The sequence below is a fragment of the Ursus maritimus genome, unplaced genomic scaffold, assembly GCF_017311325.1.
Source record: "Ursus maritimus isolate PB19 unplaced genomic scaffold, ASM1731132v1 scaffold_11, whole genome shotgun sequence".
NCBI classification, from domain to species: Eukaryota; Metazoa; Chordata; class Mammalia; order Carnivora; family Ursidae; genus Ursus; species Ursus maritimus.
Window position 1 is genome coordinate 12341313 of NW_024423453.1, and position 16638 is coordinate 12357950.

Below are 16638 nucleotides of genomic sequence, written 5' to 3' on the forward strand. Positions count from 1 at the left end.
CTTGGGGAAATTTGTTCTTCTTATCCCCTCAACTTTAGTCTCTATACATGGGATGTGCTATATAAGTGCTCACTATTATTTTTGTTTTATGTTAATGGTAAATTATTATTCGATATTGCAAGAAGACAAATGCAGATGAGTTGTTTTTCATCATAGGCAAGAAAGTGCTCTTAAATAAAAAGTCTGTATCAAAAGCCCATAATAAAATGCACCTACATAAAATGTATATAATAACATGTAATGATCCAAAACATAATAATATATGAATATATGTCTTTCAGAGTTACCAAGAGGTCATAATTGCCCATTTTTTACCCTCTGCATTGTCTTGACCAAATTTTTGTATGTGTCTCTCTAAATAAGAATTTCTATCCCTAATCTCTTAAAAATCACCTAAAATTTTCAAGACTTTAACTATCTTGATTTTTCTTACAATTCCAGTTGACAGATCAATACTCTTACCATCTAAAACACGTTTTGTTTGTGAATTATAACTTATTATGGAACTAGTAATGATCATTTGGCAAGCAACTGTGGTAGTGAAGATATAAGTACTCTTAAGAGCCATGCCAGTATCATCAGGAGTTAAAGACAATAGGTATATTGGAATAGAGTGCATAGTTCAAATAACATTGTTGTCTGCCTCAACTGGAAAATAGGAGAAGCTCTAAATATATAACTTGAATAAGAACACACATTTTCAAGAACATGACATGCTAAAAAATAGAATCTCAAAAACCCACCCAGAGTGGAAGTGAACAAATAAATTGCCATAAGAATTATCTTTATCAATGCTGATTATTGCAGTGAAGACTTTGTTCAAAAATAGAAAATATGTGGGAGGTTATAAAGGAAAATGTCTCACTAAATCTTAAGGCCCTGTGGAGTTTATAAAAATTGCAGCTATAAGAAGAAGGAGAAGGTGAGGAAGAGGAAGAAGAAGCAGAGAAGAAACCGAAGAAGAGCAGCAGCAGAAGAGCAGAAACTTTTTCTTTCAAAGGACCGCTGGTAAGTATCAATGCCAATTTAAAAACATGACCCATTGCTTATCCCTTGACACAAGCAAAATTTCAGGCATCAAACAGATCCATATTTTAAATAAAAATATAATCCCAATTCTGGTATGCTACTGATTGACACGAAAAGGGCCACAGACTCTTGAGAAATGAGAATTTTTAAAAATATAATTGGTCTTCTAGTAAGCTTACAATTATACTAGGACTTCTATTAAATAACTTCTTTAATATGTTCTGTCTGCATTAAATATTTTGCCTCCCAGAAATCCATAACCCCAGATTAACCACGAGAAAGTATCAAACACAAATTCTCAAAAAATACCTGACTTGGCACTCTTCAAAGCTGTCAAGGTCATGAGAAACAAAGAAGGCTGGAAAACCATCATAGACTGGAGGAGGCAAGGAAGAGACATTATGATTAAATGCAATGTAATATCCTGAATTAGATCTTGGAACAGAAAAAGATCATAACTGGAAAAATCCAAATAAAGCCTATATTTCAGCTAACACCATTGCAGCAATGTTAATTTCTTGGTTCTGACAAATGATTATGTAAAATACTATCATTTGGAAAAGCTAGGTGAAGGGTGTACAGGAACACTCCATACTACCCTTGCAACTTCCTATAGATCTGAAATTATTCTAAAATAAAAATTTGTTAAATATATATATATATATATATATATATATATATATACACATAAAACAATGACACATTAAGTGGCTTTCTTTGTGACATATTTTTGAAGGTGCAACTGCAGCACCAGTTTGGAAAGGATACCCTGAGAGGTTGGGCCCCATCCTCCACGATCCCTGTATCACCCTATATCAACACACATTGTATGTTGCTTTGTCCCCAGCAGGTAGAATGCATGAAACTGGGAACCACAGAATAGATACAGACATTCCACTCTTATTATAAACTCACATTGTCTTCTTGGGGATATTTCTTTTAGGACTAGATAATACTGTATTGCTTTAATGATTAGGAAATTCTCTTCACTGTTTTCACTATTAACACTACTGGGAGGGTTACAAAGATGTAACAAATAAACACACATATCACATCTACTGGATATTAAAGATAAATAATATTTGTGTGCAGGAATAGTAGGTTTGATTCTCTCAAGCCCATCTTAAATTTAACTGAAACTGGTATGCTCCTGTTAATAATAATATCAAGATAAATATTCTTCAAGGTTATAAGACTTTTAAATTTTATAGTAATAATTAACCAATAATACTGCATATCTGGCATTATGCTATGCACTTCGTTCACTGATTTATTTAACAAATATTTGATAAAATGCATAAAATGTGCCTAACACTGTTCTAGAAACTCGAGATACACCAATAAGCAAAAAAGATACCATCTGCTACAGAACTTACACCCTAATATGGGAGAGAGGCAGGAAATAAATTATGCAACAAATTTATAATATCAGGAAATGGTAAATACAATCAGGAAAAGTAAATTGGGGGAGGGGAGAATAGCTATTTTAGACACACAGCTGTTCAATGGAGATGACATTTGAAGAGATCTGAGTGAAGTAAATATAGGATGCTATGAGAAAGATATTCCAAGCAGAGAAATGAACAAGTTAAAACAACAATAATAAGCAAGAGCATGCTGGAAAAATCATAAAACAACATATAAACAAATATAATCATATAAACAACAAATCATAAAAAACAATAGCTGTCATTATCTATAGTTGATAAACAAATCACTAATTAAACATAATACTTAGAGATAGAAAGGTTAGTACTAAATTAATTATAGAAAATGCTTGCAGATATCTCCAGGGAGTCATGCTATTACTAAGGAAGGGAGGGAAGAGAGGTTTCCTGTTTCACAATAAGCCTTCCTGAAATATCTGATGCTTTACCATGTGCGTATACCTTATTACTTTGCTCAAGGTTAAAATACTATATCTAACTCTAAGACTTCAGTCAGTACTCCCATACTTCTGCATTATAATTATGCATTACAATTATCAGATGTATACCCAGTAGGAGGACTATGCTTGTATAAATATGCTTATAAATATTCAATTTTAAAATAGGAATTGAAAATCCCTGCTATTAACTTTGCAAAGTTGGATCTATATGTTTTCTGTTCTCCCTTCTCTGAATGTGTTCAGCCCCTACATCCACTTTCTGTTCTTCAAACTCACTAAGCCTCACCCCCTTCTAAAATCTGAAATAATTTGTAAATTGTTGACTAAAATTCTCAATCCTCATCAGAACTAACAATCACTTCAGGTAACTTCAATCCTCAAGCATATTGCCCGGTTAAAAGTTTAAGACAAGTTTCTGTGTTCAGAAACATTGTGAACATGACAAAATACATATTTTCTTTCCTCCATGTCAGCACTTTATAGAAGTCTCTTAAAGAGTTCTGGGGGAGATCAGTTTATAATCACACGTGGAAAATAAGAACAGGAAATACAAAAACATTCAGCATGGTAACACTTTGATGAGTTGCACATGTTATTACTTCCTGTGCAAATTCTTTGGGAAGAGCACTTTGGAGACATTTGTCATAAGTACTGAAAATAATGGGTCAGGTTGATATAAATATTAAAATCTATAGAGCCTGTGTTTATTGTTTTGGTTGTCAGTCAAAGGCATCATCAAACTGTAGCATAATGCTTAAATATTACCTAATAAGTGGGAACACGTCTTCCTCAGATACTCTCTATTGATAGTAATGTACTTAAATATTTGATTCTTTTCAGTAAGATGTGTGAATAAGTTGAACTATTTGAGAACAAGAGTAAATTAAAAAAGCATTACATCAAGGATCAAAGAGTTGAAAAGAGCGCCTATTTTTCTAAATATTCTTTTACCCTTTAAAATACGTTTTTCGTAGTCACTCCCATTTTTTCTCTTTCCTGAAGCACATAACATTGTATATTAAACTTCCAGATGTTCACGATCAAACTAAGTGTCTTCACTTTAGTTAAATCCACATTAGCTTTTCCTAATTGTTAAAGTAAAATAATCAAATAGCTGAAGAAGAAATTGATAATAACTGGTGAGCTATCTCAGCAAATCTAGTGTCTTCAGTCATATCAAAAAGAAAACTTCATTCGTAGACACCTGGTGCATCATAAGGACTGCATTTTGTTTTCTTTTAACATTGGTATTTGTAAAAGTATGTCCAACCTGGCTAAAAATTACTGGAGATTAGTATTTATGCTACATATTATTCTTTAATAATGTGAAATTTAAATATAAATGGATATAGCACATAATGGGTGATGAAGCACTGTCACTTCCAGGAAATTCACACCCAAAGTAATGTGAAATTCTTAAAGAATGCCTAAAATATGCAAATGTTATTTAATGAAGATATTCATCAAGTATATATCACGTAGGTCAACTATGTGCCAAGCACTATGTGATGCCCTGGTGATGCAAAGTAAATGGAGAAAGCCCAGAGCTCACAGTCTATAGCTGGACATAATAAGCATGCCTTCTCGGGGGAGGGGGATCTGAAATGAGTTTATGAGAAGTGAGGAGGAAACAGCTTCCAGGCAAAGGAAGCACCGAAACATGACTCATGAGGTAACATCACACAGCTGTTTCAGAGATGGTGTGAAGGATGACTTGGGTGAGCTTTAGAAGACAATGCTGGAAAACATGGATGGAAGAGTGATCAAGAAAAGCTTTACATGCTTTGCTAAGTTGTTTGAACATTATTGTATATACAGAAACTGGAATTGCTTTGAATGTTTTTGGCAAGAATTTAATATTCTAGAGCTTTCTAGGATTGAGAAAATGCTTATCTATGTAGATCAATAAGCTATCAATTTAAGATATTTCTTTTTATAAGCAAGTCAATTATTCCTCTTTAAAAAGGAACTCAGTTAATTCTACTCTTCCTGTATTTCTCAATTATTACTTCTGCAACATAAACTGGCACGTAAATGTAGCTGTCTTTAAAATTACAATAGTTAGCACTCCGAAAGTCATTTCCACTTCAACTGTCCCTTCGTAACCATTATCAGAAATCTAAATGGTATCAAAGGAAAATACAGAATTTTGTAATTTTCTCGCCATCTTCCTTTTCACTGTAAAGATCTGGAAACTAAGACCGAAAAGAGAAGACCATTTCCCCAAGTCTTAGAGCTCTGCCCTGGAATGCAAGCCTTCCTAAAAAGGCAGGATTTTACCATAAGTTATTCCTCAATAAACTCTCCTTCCAAGAAAATGAGCACTGTTATGGGCATACACACATTGGGGGAAAATATTACAGAAAAAATTATGCACAGAAATGATGAGGAGACTAAGTACTTTAATTTGTGTAACACTAGGACGTTATCATTTTGTTATCTTTTTTTTTTTTTACATGTGTCATTCTCATAAAAACCCATGCAAGTAGGAAGAGAATATTATCTCATATTTACATGTAAGGATAACTGAAACTCTGAAGAATTACAACTCTTGCCTTACGTAACACAGCCAGGAGCAGCAGAAAATGATCTAAACCCTGGGCTTTTAAATCTAGGTCAAACATTTTCAAACACGGCTTCTGTCCTCTACCCTACTCCCCACCCTGCCCATAGAAACTGGCAAAATACAGTAAAAAGTTCCATTTCTAAAAACTGATAAACCACACAAACTCAATGAAATAGACTAGATACATCCTACATATCCTCTACTTTTTTTTTTTTTTAATTTATAAAAATGAGGATAGCAGTATTTCCCTCAGGAGGATTCACAGGATGAAGGATTATGAGAGTATGTCCATGCTAATCCCAGACAGTGACTGTCACACAGTACACACTCAATAGACATTAGCTCCATTCTGCCCTTGTTATATCTTGGTATTAGTCTACGCCCATACTTCTCAAATTGGGCTATCCCTGTGAGTAGGACGGTGGCATACTAGATGATATACAGCTGAAAATGATCCTCTGGGTGCTTCAATTTTATTCACATTTTGGATGGATATTAAATAATTTAAGCAATCAGTAATTGTACCTTTGTTAAAATAAACTCAGACAAGTGAGAAAATAAAAAATAAAGTTGATGTATATTTTTGGGATTTTAAAGAAATTTTATTCTTATAGATTACTTTGGACAATGCCTGTATTTGTTCTATGCTGTGATTGGCATTTTACTGGAAAGGTGTGAGAAGCAAGCAAGAGAAAATTTTAAGATAAACTATATATAACCACTTTCAAAATCTTCATCAGGATCTTCTAAATCTGAGCATATGCCTATCCTAAATCCAGCTATTCCATTCCTGGGTATATGCCTAGCAGAAATGTATACATATGTGCACCAAAAACCATGCAATCAAATGTTTATAGCAATACTCTGCTATATCTCCAAACTTGAAACTACTCAAAATGCCTGCAGGAGTAGAACTGATAAATTATGGTTGTTCACAAGGAATGCACAGACATGCTAATCAATGATCTAAAATCATATGCAGCACAGGATGAATTTCAAGACATAACATTAAATGACAATGACTAGAAACAAGAGTATACACAGTATAACTCAACTTATATAAAGACCAGAAACAAGCAAAACTAATCTACACCAACAGATTTCAGGATAACAGTTACTGTTGGGGAGAGGAAGTAATCAAAAAAGGGCACAAGGGGCTACTGTTACTCTGCTGCTGGTGACACAGGTTATTCAGTTTGGGGAAATTCCTTGAACAGCATCCACTCAAAATAAGTGTTATTTTCAAATGCATATTATAGTTTAGTAAGGTTTTTTTTTTAATTAAAGAGATAGAAAAAGGATCTATCAGAATTTCACAGATTATTGTTCCATTATATTTAGAGGCTATGACTGAAGATAGTCCTAGTTTTCATGGAGATGGATATTGTACTGGGAATTTCTAATACTAAAACATGGATTTTTATTCCATATTGGATTCTAAAGTTTTACTCTAAAAATGTAAATGTACTTGAAATGATTTTGAAATATCTATAGAAAAAAACTTTTTATGGTAATATTTTGATCTGTATGCTTTAAAAAAAGAACTATATTATATGCTTACTTCAGTGAATTTGATTTTACAAAAAAGATATATTTAATAATTTACAAAGCTATATTTCAAGAACTCTGCTTTCTGTCCATTTGTATAAACACACTAGAAAGTACTTAAAGGCAAGAGCTTTGTCTCATTTATTTTGCCATTTCCACCACCTCGCATAGATTGTGGTAGGTGCTTGATGCGTGTTTCTAAATCCAAGAATAACAGGTGATAGATGAGTTAAGATGCAGGGAAGATAAGTATTGTCTACTTTTTGTTTTCCTTTTTTTAATCACACCCTGGTCCATCTTCCCTAGGTAACATGCCATGAGGATATTCCAGCAGCCCTCTAGAGAAGGCCTCATGGCAAAGAACCTGAGGCCTTTTGCCAGCAGCCAATACCCGCTCAACAGCTATGTGAGAAAGCTACAATGGAGGCATGCCCACATCCCCAGTTAATATTTCAAGTGACTACATGCTGACCAATATCTTAGCTGAAACCACATGAGCGATCCCAAACTAGAATGACTTGGGTAAGTCATTCCTGAATTCCCGACCAACAATAAAGTGAGATGGTAAACATTTTTGTTGTAAATCAATTTTTAAGGTAATTGGTTACACATCAACAGATAATCAATACACCACATTTTGTTGATTATGAACAAAGCTGCTGTAAAACTTAGTCTTTGTGTGGACATATCATTCATTTCTCTCTTGGAGTGAGTTCTCTGGATTGTATGGTTTATATATATGGCTGCACAATGTTGCCTTTCTACAGGCAACTTTTCAGCTCTTGGTGTTCTCAGCTGCTGTTTGAATTTTCTGCTGTTGCTTACTTATTTGTTTTAGCTATCGAATGGGTAGGTAGGGGTATCTCATTGGAGTTTAATGTGCACTTCGTTAAGGAGCATCTTTTCATGGGCTTACTTGCCCGTCATTTTTCTTCTTCAGTTCGATGTCTATACAATCCTTTGGCATTTTGTAAGAATTGTTTTCTAATTTTTGAGTTTGGGGAGTTCTTGTTATACACCACATATAAGTCCTTATCAGAAATAGGTTTACAAATATTTTCTCCCAGCCTCTAGGTAGTCTTTTCATTTTGTTAAATATATTTTGAAGAGAGGATTTTAATTCTGATGCAGCAAAATTTATCAATTTATGATTCATTCTTTTAGTGTCCTAAGAAAACTGTCTAAGCCAAAGAATTCTTTCTGTTTTCTTCTGGAAATTTAGAGTTCTAGGCTTTAGTTTTAGGCTTATTATCATTTCCACAGCCACTGCCCAGAGATTGTCTTTTGCTGAAGTTGAAGAACATCGCTGACACCTCACACTGGAAGTGCTGCTCAGAAAGCCGGATGACAGATGATAGAAAAATTGCTTGAAAGCATCCTGGATTCTCTCAATGGCCTTCCCTTTCCTAATGAAGTGTTATTTAAATGATCCTTTGCGGGCTGAGAATTTGGTGGAATGAAATGAGGCAGGTGAATGGGGGGGGGGAATAAAATAAATAAATAAATAAATAAAATCAGATTATCAATTCCAACAAAAAGTCTGCTGGAGTTTTGATATGGGTTGCTGTAACTCTACAGATAAATTTGCAAACAAAAAAAAAGTTAATAATATGTTTTCTTCTAGTCCATAAATATGGTATATCTCTTTCTTTATTTAGTTCTTAAGTTTATCTTAGCAACATTTTACAGTTTTAGATATATAAGGCTGGCATATCTGTTGTTAAAGTATTTCACACTTTTGATGCTACTGTAAGTTTTTTTCTGTCAATTTCCACTTATTTTAGAATTTAGAAATAGATTATTTTATATACTGATGCTAGCACTGAGATGTGCTAAACAACCTTATCATTTCAATTAATTTTTTTTTTTTTGCCTTGTTACAATGCCTTGACACACTAGTGCAATTGAAATTGGGAGGGTAGTTATTGATTAGTTACCAAAGTTAGGAAACTACTTAATATAATGTTCCCTGGTTTTCAAAAATCATTGAAGAAATTCTACCTACACATATAAATTTGACGACTTAAATGTATTGAAGAAAGTCCTTGAAAATCATTATCTGCCAAATCTCACCAAGATGAAATACATAACCTGAACAGCCAAAACTATTAAGAATAATTTTAAACTTCTCCCTAGAAAAGAAATTTCCAGGCTAAGACACTTCCAATGGAGAATTTCACTAAACATTAAAGAGGAACTATGACCAACCCTAAACCATCTCACCCTAAAAATAAAAGAAAAAGGAACACTTTCCAATTATTTTATGAGATGAGTCTTTCCCTGGTACCAAAACAAACAAAAGATAGTACATAAAGAAGAAAAGAGAAAAGCAAAAGAAAACTACAGAACAATATCCCTCATGAACATAGATACTAAACTGCTCAAAAATATAAAATCAAGTAAAATCTACCAATAAAGTGGGTTTTCTTCTGCGAATGAGAGTCTGGTTATATATTAAGAAAACCAATTCATATAGTCTACTATATTAACAGAAAGCAGATCAACCCCATAATTGTATCAAATGATGAAAAAAAACATTTTATAAAATTCTACTCATTCATGATAACTCTCAGCAAACTAAAAATAAAAGGAAATTTCTCAGTCTGGTAAAAGGCATCTGCAAACCCTATATGTCACATTTGCTTAAAAAATGGATTCATAACTTATATTATGACCAAAATAAGTTCCAAATGAATCAGAGATTAAATGAAAAGGAAATACCTACACAAATATTACAGGTAACTAATTTGTGATGCCAAATCCAGAAGCAATAAGAGACAAGATGAATGTGATGACATTTTTAAAAGTTATTGCAAGAAACATCAAAAGTCAAAATACAAATGACAAACTAGGAGACAATATTTGCAAAATACATCTAAGAAAAATATTCTTAAAATTCAGGGAAAAAATAGCAAAACAAACATGAGTAGCCATTCTTCAGGAAAAGATGTAAACAATCCTTAAACACATGAAATATGCAATGCGTCACTCATAACAAGAGAAATGTGAATGAAAATGGCATTGCAGTGTCATTGCTTGCCTATCAGAGTGGCAACTCATTATGTTGGCAGGGCAAACAGCCTTCTGAAACACTCCAGGGGAATTTGGCCATACTCAATAAATGACATTTGTGTTTGAAGCAGCAATCCAACTTCTAGGATCCTTTTAGGAATCTTTCTACAAATTCACCTAGAATATATATATGCCTCCTAAAATACAATACTTCAAGTGTATAAATTTAATTATTGGTAGTAAAATATTATAAACAACAAATTGCCCAACCATAGAAGATGAATACATTACATATATCTATATGAAAGAGTTCTCTATAGCCAGAAAAAGGATGAAAAACATTTCTATAAACTGATAAGTAGTTGTTACCTAGATAAAATGAACAAAAGCAATGACCTTTAAAATATCTTACCAATAAAATAAGCAAATGATAACAACTGGATAAAGCAAGAGTGGCAAAATCTGAATTATTTCAATACTCTATTTCCATACCATTCTTGTTTCATCAAATATTGTCGACATTATTCACGCTGAAAAATTTAAAACTAAGGAAGCTAAAATATCATATACAACAGTTTCGTTCACTCTGGAATTTTCCTTATATTTACATAAGATTAGATCTACAGTTTCAAGCAAAGGAATGATAACTGGTTACCCACTTTTCCTTCCTTCGGTTTCAAATGGAAAAGAAACAATCGGAAGCTGCATACTTTGATACTCAGAGTTCAACTGTCTTCAATGTAGGGTGGCAGAGAATCACTCAATTGGAAAAGCGGGTTTTACCCTTTTCTCACCAGGTATTACTCCATCAAGAGTGTGGGACTGAGCATATCCACCCTCAGGAATGACAGCATTTGCTGGCCCTGATAATGTGCTTTCTATCGGCATGCTGTTGCCCAAGCATTAAAAAGCATTCTGCTCTGCAGTTCTCTCTTTAAAAAATTCAGTAACTTCACTTCTTTGTAAAAGGCATCTGATTTTAAAAGCACAGATAGATGTACTGAATTTTATTCTATTGATGGAAAAGAAAACGTACTCAACACCAAACATTAGGCAGTCATCTGTCAAGAAAATAAACAATAGACCTCCACCCCCAAATTAAGCACAACCTAGGACTTCGGTTTAATTTTGTAAACATAGAGTGTACTACTTAGAACTTAAACATTGAGAAAAATGCAAAAATACCTTGAAACTTGTTGCCTGAAAGGGAAAATCCTCTGAAATTTTCAAAATGGGAGGTTATTTTTCTTTTAGTTCCATGCCCCAAGAAGGGGATGTTCAAATGCTTCGCTTGCACTGAAATCACGCCATATGGCTGCCCTCCGCCAGCTGCTGCTGATATCCTCAATCCTTAAATATGCCCTTTAATTTTTAAGCTTTCACTTATCTTGCTTCATCTGCCAAACACTGTGATTCTACTGGATTGAAGAGACTAGGAGGGAAGTTTTACCACAACTCTGTAGTTTACACCACTGTATGCTTCATGAATTTGCTTGCATTGCTGAAGTGGAAAGTGTCACTAACTTAAGTCCTTCTAACATAAGTCTATCCTCCCCATCTTGTTTCCATCATGGCCTCACTGTGTGATTCCATCACACCCTGGCCTTCTTTCAGTTGGTTGTCTACAGTGTTAGATTGTGAATCACTTGAAGACAAGTACTCTCTTATTTTTTCATTATCTACAGTATCCACAAGGTCCTTGATAAATATTTTAAATACATACGTAAATGAATGGCTGACAGAAACATCTACAGGGCTTGGTGTTTCCTCCTGCCCGCAGATAGCTGCAGAGCACACCATGGCTGGGACCCATCCTTGACCCCTGCTCTGCTCTTTTGCCATTTAGCGCAGGCCTGTGTGAGCAGGGTTCGGGTAAAAAGGTGGAAACAGAAATGTGTGTGTCTGGGGTTGGGGAGGGAACAGCACACAATTTGTTCCTGAAATCTCCCCTTTCCCCTGCCCTGCGTGCAGCTGGTCTTCTGTTATTGTCAGTTTCCTTCCATTACATTCCTAATCGCCTATTCTTTTCCACCTACCTTAAAAAGGAAAGTTGTTTACTTTGAAATGAAGTTGAATATTACCGCCTATCGATAAAACTGTTTGTGAAGCAAACAGAACTTGAGGCAGCATTCAAAAGGTAATAAACCTCCTGAAGAGCTATAAACTCCACAAGAGAGCAATCTGAGAGCTCACCATAATAGTAATAATTAACATTTATTGAGCACTTAATATGTGCCAGATATTTTGCTAGGCAGTTTACACTTAACCCTCTAGCAATTTTTTGAGATGGGCATTATTACCTTTTACAGATGAGGGAGCAGTCACATAGCATTCAAAATAGTTTTATCTGACATCAAAATACATTCACTTAAACATGCAGCTGGAGGCATAAAAAGTAATCATGGAAAAGAGACACTGCTTTGCCCAAATCCGGTAGAACTATGGCATCCTTTTGATCCTAAGACATTCACAGGATGGACTGATGGAAGAACATATTAAATATTTCTATACCACTGGAGTTGTTCTAAAGTGGGGGGGGTGAGGGGCGGGGAGCTATAAGCCTTGGAACCCAGCACAGTGACTATGTCCCTTAAAAAAACAACCTATGCAAGCAACCAAAAGAAGTCCAATGCTGTTCTCTACAATATGCAGTTACTTCCCAGATTTATTACCAATAAGACCAGCCATTTCCTTGTATAGAATAATACCGTTTGCATTATCACAGTCATAATTACTTTACTGATCATTAAGATTAGTACTAAATTCAAAAATCCTTTTTCTTTAATTTTACACACTTGAACAACTAAGATACTTAACCAGAAATATTCCAGTATCTTCTAGTAGTTTATTAGTCCCAGTGCCATACTATTATAATCTTAACATGTAATAGTCTATTCTTTAAAGCAAGTCTTAAATCCTTAAAAGAGAAACAAAACAAAAACTAAAAGAACTACACCACCTGTCTTTTTATATTTTTAACTGATTTAGATTAATATGAATATCAGGCTTATTGAGGTCTATAATGCTTTTCTCCTATGATTCTCTAAAATGTTCTGAATCAATTTTAAAAACACTAAGCCTCTCATCCTTCATAAGCTCTTCATTACTTTTCAAGTCAATATCTTCTCTTTAAATTCCCCCTGCCTCTCCTCTCTTTTGGCATCTTTCCTGACCATTCTTTAAATTTTTTTAAAGCCTCCTTTATATCCGCACAGAAAGTCACATTTCCCCTCCTGCATCTTCCACTATGTTGTCTTAGTGTGATAGAAGAATGAAAAACAAACTGTTTCTTTACACTGTAATGATTTACATTTCTTAATTAAGTGATACATCCCAGTGGCAGTGAGAACAGGGTATTTGGGGAGGGCAGGGAGAAACATTTTGATCTGAAAGTACCAAGCAGAAATAAACATAACGATGGCAGTTAAAGCACAGTGCTGACTTGGGAGGGATTACAAGAGCCAAAGTGTTCACAGAATAGTCTGGCACATAGTGCCATTAACAAATATTTCAGACTCATCATACACATAGCAATGACAAAGCTTTCAGTGGAGTTATTATAAATATTCAACAAGAGATATTTTTCCTCATTCCTGGCTAATAATTATCAAAATATTTTCTTATGGGCCCAAACTGATCCAATAGAAACACAAATATGTATTCATTTATTTTGCAATTGAATAAGAGAATTAAAGGACATTTCTTTTAGCAATAACCCTTTATTGACCTTCTAGGAATTTTTATCACTGCATTTTGACCTATCGTATTAATAATGTCTTGATGTATGTTGTGGTTTAACTAGGTATTTTTAAAGGTGACCTTTTGATTTGATTGTTTAGCTGACTTTGGTGCTAATAAGATAAAGAATGAGGTGTCTAATGAACCTTGTGTATGGAAATAATGATAGATGGCTTATTTGGAATTCTACAGACGTGGCACTGCCAAGCCTGCTGAGGAGTCTTTGGAACCTAACTAATTTTAGAGAGAGGTTTTATTGATTACACAGAGACGGGGCACATTTTAATCATTTTTATGGCACTGTATAGCCTGAGGTACCAAAATCCATTAAACAAGGATTATAAACTTTGTTTTAAACTGGATCCTAAATTGTTTCTTGATGTATAGTCAACAACAGCTCTGTAAGATCAATCACAGTTACTAAGGCATATTAAAATCAACTTGTTTAATTTTAATTGCTCATATGCCTGACCCTCTGTGGTGCAGCTGTTCATGAAGCTAAATTACTTTTTTCCCAGAGAGGAGTTTCATTTGAGTTTACATTGCAATCATTTCTTTCCTAAGGCCACCAACATACTCTACTTTTTACATGTCTACTTTTAATTTACTCTGACTATCCATAAAAAATGTACTGGAAATGATGCCTAGATATGATATTTTGGGTTATTCTGTACATCTTTTCATCTTTTTAGGGAATAAGATGATTCAATAAAATTGAGTTGAGTGTGAAAACATATTGTGCAACTGTATACAGACATTTGCAAAAGTTTCAAGTGGACGTATTCTTACAGAATCCTAATATGGTTTAACTAAACTAGCTTATATCTGGGAGTAAAAATGTTTATTTAATGGCATGTAAATTGCCTTGTTTTAAGTGGGTATTTTATGTGTTTGATGTATTGCATAGATACTAGTATAAATACATGTACATCTTAAGCATTTATCAAAATGTAAAAGATTATAAATCAATACCTTTATTCTATAGCATATGAGAAAAAAGGAAAAGAAAATAAACATATGAGCATAATTTACCTGGGAATAAACTGACTTTAACAATCAGGAAACCTGACTTCAAGATCTAGCGTTCCATTAAATAATTATGTAACCAACAAGTTAGTTAATTTCTTTAGGCCCCCATTTCTACATCTGTAAAATAAAAATAAAATAAAATAAAGATATGAAAATCTGAATCTCACTAGGCAATACATCTGACAATGTTTCAGAAATTTAAATGTCCATTATTATTGTACATATGTACACATATCCATATGCTCATATATATGATCATGTGATTATATGATATATATGATTACTCGGTTTGCCAAAGTATGAAGAAATATACAAATAACTGTAATCAGGAAAGAGGTGACAGAAAAGAGTACAGTGCAGGGGGCAATTAATCTAATTTTAAATTACACATACTAGGTTAAATGAGCTTCGTGCATTTTTAAAGCTATGGGTTCAAAATAACTAGACCAACACTTAAAATTCCAGGCTTGCTAGGTTAATAGTGAGCTAAGCACCAAGACTGCATTAGTACAAAATGTATCCATTGCATGTATATATAGTCAAACTTTAATTAACTTAATTGTTCTTTAACTCTCCAGCTTCAACTCAATAAAAATGTTTAAAAAATTAACTTCAATGTTTTGAATTTCAAATGAAGTTGAATACCACTATTGGTGCCATATCCTTAAGCACAAATTGAGTGAGAAAATTACTAGCATTATCATATTCAGTAATATGTATATTACTTCATTTCTTAAATATCAAAATGTGCTCACTTATGCATCGATTATGAGTAACTGATTATTCTGATCAAACTATTTAAGCTACAGGAATGAAACGTCAATGTTAGATTCAAGTTTTCCCTTTTCTCAGTCTTCAGATGCATCCTAAATTAACATCACTAAAACACTTTGTCAATTTCCTAAGGGAAAGAAATAGATAGAGCAGGATATAGTGTATCAGTTTATGTTTGCTAACTGATAACTCTCCACCCCAGGACGTGTCATGTAAATTATATTGTGCTACTTGTGGTTGGTGAAGGCAAAATCCATCTGACAACTGAGAAGCATTCTCTCCATTGACTATTCTGTTCTCTTTAACTTCCTTGATACTTTCTCCTCCATCCCCCGCTCTCTCTCTTAAATACATTTTCCTTAAAGATTTTGGCCTTCCTCCAGGTTTCTTTTTTTTTTTTTTCATCTCTATCTCCCAAGCAATCATTTACAACTATCACCAATTTGAAGACGATCCTTAAATTTTTATTGGTAACCAGACTTCCTATCTTAGCTTTAAAATTAAATATCAGATGATTTCCTCAGTGTTTACTAAGACATCCAAAAAGGCGGAGACTACATTTTGACTTTATTAAGTGTTACCTCCAACATGTAGCATAGTACCTGGCACATGGTAGGTAGGCATTCAATTAATGGATAATGAAGGAATGAATGAATGCACATTTTATTTTTTTAAATATTTTTTATTATGTTATGTTAGTCACCATACAGTACTTCATTAGTTTTTGATGTAGTGTTCTATGATTCATTGTTTGCATATAACACCCAAGTTGAATGCACATTTTATAAAAATTAATCTGATGTCAACATTAGATGAAGAAGACACTATTGGAGATTCTGATTTAGCTTGAAGCCTCTGGCAATCATTTAAAATGAAATGATGAGGCTCTACAATAGAGGACTGAGTGTAGGACTAGAACAAAAATTATTTAAAGACATTGGGGAGGATATGTGTTATAGTGAGTGCTGTGTATTGTGTAAGACGAATGAATCACAGACCTGTATACCTGAAACAAATAATACATTATATGTTAATTTAAAAAAAGTTACCTAAA

The 16638-nt window shown here is 33.7% G+C and overlaps 1 long non-coding RNA gene across 1 annotated transcript in view; it reads right to left on the minus strand.

Annotated features, from left to right (window-relative positions):
- LOC121101852 overlaps positions 1–16638 on the minus strand; it is a 53697-nt gene that overhangs the window by 24429 nt on the left and 12630 nt on the right. The window contains exon 2 of the long non-coding RNA XR_005833863.1: positions 1339–1405. This is a non-coding gene — a long non-coding RNA (uncharacterized LOC121101852). The remainder of the gene's footprint in view (positions 1–1338; positions 1406–16638) is intronic.